Genomic DNA, 8,345 nt, shown 5'->3' with positions numbered 1-8,345 from the left:
ACTTACTCTTTTGAACAAACACATAAAACATAGAGCAGTGTGATAAGGTAAGGTTACTGAGGCACTTTGTACTTACCAGAGCTTTAGCCTCTCTTACTTGATGGACTCCTAACCAGCTTTGACTTTTCATTGACTTTCCTCACCTTTAATTTAAGACTGCATTGACTTTTCCTGTCACCTTAATCCATTTCTAGCATTAAATTGCTGCACAGCAAGCTATAATGCTACTCAGTATTGATTATATTCTTTTCTCTCAATAATGTTTTGTTACATACATTGAAAAATCGTCCAAGAAGGTTCCTAGTGCTTTGCTGGTTTTTAGTAGTTAATAATTTCTCCTTTTTTTTCTTTCTTTCTTTCTTTTTTTCCCTTTTAATGTTTCATTGCTCACTTAAACCCAGGTCAGTGTTTTGGAGAAAGGAAAGCTGTAAATTATGTGGTGCAGTGCCTATACAGAATGTATTTGATCTCTGAGGTTTGCCATAAATGACATCTGTTTGAGAGTAAATCCTTCCCAGGTCCCAGTAGTGGCTTTCCAAGACAGCAAAATCTTGTTCCCATGGCTGATGCACAGCTAGTCCAAGCTGAGTCACCACAGAAGGACTGGGTGACAAGGAAGAATGAAAGCTATCTCAGCCTTGGGATTTCCCAAATATGTAACCTACCAACAGGAAAACACCTCCCTGGAGGATTTGAGGTTCAGGCTTAAGACACTTGGAGGACCCTCCAGTACTGAGCAGCTAGAGATGAGCTTCTCAGGGATGCAGCAATGCCAGAGAAGTGACACCTGCCCATGTGTCAGGCTTGCACACACAGTGCCTGCAAAGCCAGGACAAATTTCCTCCATGTCCTTGCCCTAAAATGGTGGCAATTTTTCCTTTTTATACATGGGCTTGTTCATGTAGGTTTTTACACCAAGGTAGGCCCTTACCTTCATTACAATAACCCAAACCTGACTAATAGGCATTTATTTCTTATGAAAGAACTGGAATTACAGAAGTGAAAAGATGAAACAAAATATAGTATTCTGCAGGCAGCTACCAAATGGAATAACACTGTGTTAACTGAGGCTTAAAATACTCTCTGGAAACTTAAAAGTTGCCTGAAGAATTACACAAGGAAAGATAAAATCTTTTTTTCCAGCTCCAGGATTTAAGCCTGAATTTATTGTTCCATGACAGGGTGTCTCCTCTCACTATTTAGTGGATCATAAAAAGAAAACTTAATTTTTCTACTAAAAAAATGACTCATGCTTTCAGCCAGGCTCAGTGATGTGCCTGGCTGGGTAGGTCTTCAATGCTTTTTTGGTAGAGAAAGGATGGGACACATCCACAATAAATATAAAATGGTTTAATATTTTTTGCAGGAAGGAAAGTACTGTGTTCATTGCTGTCTGTCTCCTTGACTGCGTTGTCACCATGCAGGTTCATTCCCAGGAATGTAACGTAGGGCTCATGGAGAACAAATCTTCCTCCTGTAATTCTGCAGACTCCCAGGGCAAAAAGGTGCACCTTTGGTTGTCCTCAAAGTCAGCCTGCTTAGGTGGACACATTGCTAAAAAATTAACTACAAGGTAATATGAGGTGATATGTTCCAATACACCTTCTTTAGCATATTTAAAAGAATCTTTTGGCTTGTTGTTTTTTCCTTCTTGTGTCTTGTGTTTGGTATCGCTTTTTTTGTCATGGATGTTAAGTCCTCTCTGACTTTCCTTTCTTCTTTCCCACAATATTAATGTAGCTGTCTAATGCAACCTAGTCTGTACAGGTAAGTGCTGACAGGTATTTGTGGTTATGTGTCTGTTCCTGGGAACATTAAAGCACACTCAGAGAAATCTGGTTTGTGTAACAGCTTCCACCACAGACCTCAGATATGACCTCACAAAAATCACCCTGATTTCCTTATCAGGTTTCTTTCTGCTGTCCCTGGTCTCTCCAGCCCTGCTAGAGCAGAGCCCATCTCTGACCACAAAAACCTGAGCTGTGTGTGCTGCAAACTCTGTGTGCTAGGAGAATACAAATTAATGGCATTAAACTGCTACTGAAAAGCCTTATTGACTCATGTCTTCTACACGATATTGAAGCCTGTGTGGCTCTGAAGCCTCTGTCACAGTTAATACCAGCTTTCAGTCATATCTTTGCAATTGAAACTCAGCAGGGGACTAATGGATGACCAGCTATTTTCTGCTAATACACCATAGAAATGAGTGTGCCTGATCAATTCTTGAAAACACTCACAGTGCAGAAAGTACTCACAGAAAGTCGAAGCTATTCTTTTTAAGAGAACATTTTTTATGCTCCCTGATTCTGCATTTAATTCTGTAAGTGTAGTTTAAAGGGCAAAGGGAGTTTTTAAATTTCATTTCACATTCAGACTCTTCTCCTGTCGGCACTCCTGTGGAATTGTTGCTGCTGCTCATGCATATTGAGGGGCAATGTGCAGGTTTGCAGGCGGAGTACATCTCTGCAGCTGATTCCCAGCCATTTCCCAGGTGCTTGGTACCGTGATAACATTGCAGCCCATGGGGTTCCCCGTTTATACCCTTATAATTTTTAATTCCATCCTACAATGGACTTTCTTTTGCAAAAAGTGTCTGTACGGTGGAGGAGGGCTGGATGCAATGTCCTCATAAGCTCATCAGCAGTTTGTGCTGCTCCTTCAAAGTGTACCACATCCTTCAAAGCACAGCATGTCTTTCAGAGCACTGCTAAAGCTTGCCTGTCAGCAAATGAGAAAGCAGGGCAGGAGCCAAAAGTTAAAGACCCGGGTTGCAGGTTGCTGCTGGGAAGCACAGCTTCCAAGCATTTTGATATCAGAATTACTGCCTAGACCAGGAGCTAGCCCAGAGTGCCTTGTGCCTCTTTGTGGATTAGCAGGTTGTGCCACGATTAATGAATTCCTGCTTTTTCTTCTTTAGACAGAAAGTACATGAGCTGTTCCAGTCAGCTTCAGTCTCCAGGAAAAGAATCAGTACAGAATATAATAACACAGTAGGAAAAAAAGAATCTGGTGCTTCACCAAAGTCTGGATGATGGTCCTGCCCTTGCAATTCACGAGGAGTCCCTGCAGGTGAGAAGCTCCTACAGTAGCTGCAACATGCAAGGACACACACGGCATGTGTCCCAGCAGGACACCTTTCATTGCATGCCAGGGCAGTTTCTGTGGTGTGTGGTAGGAGAGACAGCACAGCTGGCAGAGCATGTGGCTGTGCAGTTTGGGAGGCAAAGCTACAGAGCTCTGCTGTTAGACTGCGAGTCATGGGGTGAAGTGTCCCTGCTGCCACCAGGAATGCTTCACAATAAAACCCTTTCTAGCTTCTGTTAATTCATTTATTTTCATCCTTTCTTGGAAAAACTGAAAAATTGAGAGTCAATCCCTGAGACTGTAGTGAAAAGCAGCATGTCTCTCATGAGCATAACACCTGGGATGGAAAATCCCAAATGTGCACCAGTAACCATGTTAAAAACCCTCTGTTGTGCTTCTGTTCCAGACACTGTTCTCACCGGGCTGCTGTCCAAAACTTCCTTTGCTGCAGTGCACTCTTGCTAGACACTGACTGTCTGACACAATGTCCAAGCAGAGAGAAGTCAAAGGAGGCAGTTAAGCAACTGGAAGTCTTTAATTTCTTTCTTGCTTGAACTGTGTGTACTCAAGTGAGAACGGATTTTATTTTTTTAGCTGAAAGAGATTATCAGAAAGCTTGAGAACATGAAAGAGCACCTTAAGCTGGAGACAGTTCAGATAATTTTTTTGCTATGAACATTCTAAATGACTTTAGTACAAAGTGAATATAAAGCAGTGCTGGACATGTGTTAATATGTGATGTCTAGAATGGCTGTTACTCTTTGTTTTTATGAAGTTCCTGTTGTGAAAAAAGATGGGTCATTATGGCACATTTTCAACAAACATGGAGCAAAAGCCAGTTTCCTTCTGAGGAGCTTTTATCTAACCACACATTGAAGAGGGATGGAAAGGTTGTAAGTAGAAAGGATATGCACTAAGTATATGTTGGCATTGAAATTTGAATAGGTGGGTAATATAGGCATTGATGAAAAAACACAAATGGGGAAAAATAGAGGGGCAAAGAAGAAGGGAACAGTAGACAAAGGGAATGAAAAAGGAGGGAGAATGTATCTGCTATGTCTGGGGAGAAGGTCCTGGGGAATGTGTGTTGGGGCATGCTAACTGTTACAACAGAGGAGAAAATGCTCCAAGACAAAATTGATATAACCTCTAGACATTGGAAAGAGACATACTGCAAACCTGCACAGCCCTTGTTCCATAGCCCACCTTTTGCTGCCATGGACGGGGATATCTGTTTGCCTTCCTCTGGAGATGACAAGTTACTATTGTGATTTCTAAGTGGGCAATATAATCCTTGATTTCATATACAGTTCTCATAATAACATCTCAGGAGAACAGAGAACTATCTCTGTAACTTTAGTTGCAGTAAGACTATTCTATTGGTGATAATACCTGTTCTTATCTGTTCCCAGTGTGAATAATTATAAATACTTCTGTCATTGTTTGGTGTTCATCTCAGCACACTATTGGCACTTACACTTTTTGTCACTGCTCAATGAGCAAAGTTTAGCTTTGCATTTGACTACAGTAATTTCACGAATACAAGCCGCACCAATTTGACCAAAATTTTGGTGGAAACCCAGAAGTGCGGCTAATATTCCGGGGCGGCTAATCTATTAACAAAATTCTAAAATCTGCCAACACGGAAGTGAGAGCCCGCGGCAGCCCCAAGCCAAGCTGGAGCCCGGCCGGCCCCGGCAGAGGTGGGAAAGCCTGGCAGAGGCGGGGCCAGCAGTGTGGGGGGCGGGCGGCAGAGCCTGAGCCAGCAGGGCGGGGCAGGGAGGGCGGCAGAGCCTGAGCCAGCATGGCGGGGGAGCCCGGGAGAACTGGGGCTAGCAGTGCAGGGGAGCATGGCAGAAGCAGGAAGGCCGGCGGGTGGGGCTGCCTGGCAGCAGGGGAAGCCCAGCAGAATCGGGGCCAGCAGCGTGGGGGAGCCCGGCGGTGCGGGGGCCTGCAGTGCCGGCCAGGGCGAGGAAACGCGGCGGCGGTGCAGACGGGAGGGGGCGGCCGGCGAGCCTGGTGGCGGCGGCGGCAGCCCTGCCGGCGGGGCGAGCGAAAGCGGCGCTCGCGAAAGCGGCGCTCGGCGAGCGAAAGCGCCGCTCGTGAAAGCGCCGCTCGGCGAGCGAAAGCGCCGCTCGCGAAAGCGCCGCTCGCGAAAGCGGCGCGGGGCGGGCGCGGCGCTCGCGAGGCGCGGCGCTCGCGAGGCGCGGCGCAGGGCGAGCGAAAGCGGCAGCGGGGCGGGCAGCGAGCCCGGCGGCGGCAGCCCTGCCAGCCGGGCGAGCGAACGCGGCAGCGGGGCGGTGCTGACGGGAGAGGGGGGCCAGCGAGCCCGGCGGCGGCGGCAGCACCACCCGGCCAGCCCCGCCGAGCCGTGGCGCTGAGCTGGGCCACCCGGCCCCGTCGGCAACCATGAGCGGGCCGAGCCTTCCTGGCCCCGCCCCGAGCCAGTAAAGCCTGCTATGCCGCGATCCTGTTACTAATTGGCCAATTTGTGAAAGCTGCGCACGGATTCTCGCGACGAACGAAAGTGCGGCTAATATTTGGGGTGCGGCTTATCTATTGACAAAGACAGCAACATTGTCGAGGCACCGGGGGTGCGGCTTATAATCCGTGTGGCTTGTATTCGTGAAACTACTGTATTTCAAAATTTCTACTCCAAAATGTCTTGAGTCTCTACAAACTCCTTATCCTTGTGAAAAGTGAAAGAGAGAATAGTTTTAGGGGGTCAGAGAAAGACATAATTTGCAAGCTGCATAATGATTACTTTAAAATTTAGAGGAAAATAAGTATACACATGTTGACAGAATTTCAGTATGGGCTACTCAGTAAAGTCTGTACTTGCCCATATGAACTGAACTCCATCAGAAAACAGTCAGGCATGGAAACCAGACCACTTACAAGAGAAATACTTCTCCATTTCACAGTGGTTCCAAAAATAATTTAGATATAGCAATTTTTTGGTCAGTTTTCTTGTAGTTATTCTTCTGACAATCAAAAAGAGGTAAAGTTTATAAAAGCAGACAAGTCTAGAAATTGTCTCTGACCTCTGCATATCTCAGTAGCACTTCTGCAGAAATCCTCCCCAGTCAGACAGAATTCTGAAGACAACCTTGTACCAAGATCATATCCCTGAGGATCAGACTAGACAGGAATGAAGAACAAACATACATTTTACATTCATATGCATAACAGGGACATTAAAAATTCAGCTCCTTATAGCAATATTTATAACTACAAGTAAATATTTTCTCTAAATTAATCTCCAATCTACCATATTTAGGTAAAATTTCCTTAAGTCTTTAGCTAAAGATATGTGGTTCTTTTTGCTTAAAATACATTTATTGCTGCTAACAAACCCAGACATCTCCTCTGCCTCCCCAGTCCTGCCCTGACCTTTACTACTCACATACCCAGGTTACACCACTGTGGATGGAACCTGCTGCCTCACCTCCTTCTTAAAACCTTTTTACAACTTTCCCCTACTCTCTTTCATTACAGATCATTATTTCGCATGAACTCCCTTCTTTCCTTACATCCCTATATTTCACTAATCTTTTTTTCCAAAACGTAATGAAACACCTTCCCACTTTCCTCTTCAATTAATTTGCCTGATAGCCTCAGCAGTCCTGGTGCTGACTACGGAATCTACTTTTTCCCAGCTCCTCTTTTGTTGCTTCCATCCAGATTTTTCACAGCTCTACTACTCAGAGTAACTTTCTTAGTGGACCATATCACTTGCCTGTTTAAATCCTTTCCAAAATAAGCTCTTGCTCTTAAAATTCTGGTCTTTTTCCCTACTTCAATCTTAATCTCAGAACTGAATCTATGTCCTATATGGATGTTTCTGTCACCCACACGTTATCTTTTACACTGTCCTTGACCATAAAACTCTTCCTCAGAATTCCCTATTATATTCATATCTATGTCCTCATTTTATTCCACACACTGGGAAGACATTTTCTTTCGTATGAAGGCCACAATATTAACTTGTCCTCTCTAAGTAATGAAAAGAATACTCAGGTTACCTGACAAGCACAGCTGAGTTGCCTTTGGAAGGAGGCAACTATGCTAAATTATACCAGCAGAGAAACTGGCTGAAATACAAGTTAACTTCATCATTTAGAATTTCTTACTGTGCTTTGATTTATTTGTGTCTTATCTTCTGGAGTTTCAGCTGTGAAGGGCGAGAATTATCTTTATCACTGTACTGAATATCACTGCTATGGCCTGAGCTCTTTCAAGCTGGTAAATAATGAGATACTCATGAAATTCCTAGCGGGTGTTTTGTTTTAATACCTCATCTGATTTCAGTGGGAGGTTTACCTGAGCACGATTTTCCACTAAGCAGAATAATTTCTTGTTCCCCCTACCAGGTAACAAATGCCAGCTTAATACATCAATCCATCATCACATAGTTAGGTGTTATCTGTAGTCAAAAGCCCCAATAAAAAATTCTAATCTCCTTAGAATGATAAAGGAGAAAACTAATCCGAGCCTATTGCTAATAAAACTGAATTTCCTAAAAAGCAAAGGCTATTTATACCTTAATAACACAATGGTCCTTCCATCTATCAGTCTGGAAATTCAGTATCACTGGTACCACATAATTTATTTTGTTCTAACAAACCTGTTAGTAAAGTGAGCCCTACAGCTGTTGGAGAGAGAACTGTGGAGTGGGAAAACATTATGTCTAGTTCTGCATGGTAAGCACTGTTATGGCCAGGGGCAGAATTGAAGTTGTTTTCTGGAGCACTGGAGCATGCATTTTGAAGTGTAACCCTTGCTTTTGCCAGGAGGTGAGAGTTTAATTCAGTTGGTTGGACAAAAATAGAGGGATTGCAGAAAGACCTGACTCTTTGTTCTCAGTTCTGCTGTAAGCATTGCCAGAAATGTAAAAGAGGATGATTTAACACGGTGTCTTGGTTCTGGCCAGGACAGGCTTCATTTTTGCAGTGGTCAGGAGGGGGCATGGCCAAGACCTGGAGGTTATTCTATACCACCTCCTGTCATTTCCCAGGGATGAGGAAAGGGTTGCTTTGGAGTGGTGGAGTGTGGCAGCACGGTGGAGTATTGTCAGGAGGGAGCACTCACACGTGAATCATTCATCTCTTGTACATTCTGTCATTGGTGTTGCCGCTGTTACTGTTCCTTTTCTTACTTCATTGCTGTTTCCAGTAAATTGTTCTTATCACAACCTATAACCTTTATCTTTTGTGCCTATGATTCTCCTCTCCAGTCCACCACAAGGGAGGGGGAATGCG

The sequence above is a fragment of the Catharus ustulatus genome, chromosome 1 (assembly GCF_009819885.2).
Source record: "Catharus ustulatus isolate bCatUst1 chromosome 1, bCatUst1.pri.v2, whole genome shotgun sequence".
NCBI classification, from domain to species: domain Eukaryota; kingdom Metazoa; phylum Chordata; class Aves; order Passeriformes; family Turdidae; genus Catharus; species Catharus ustulatus.
Note: the sequence above shows the minus strand (reverse complement) of the source record.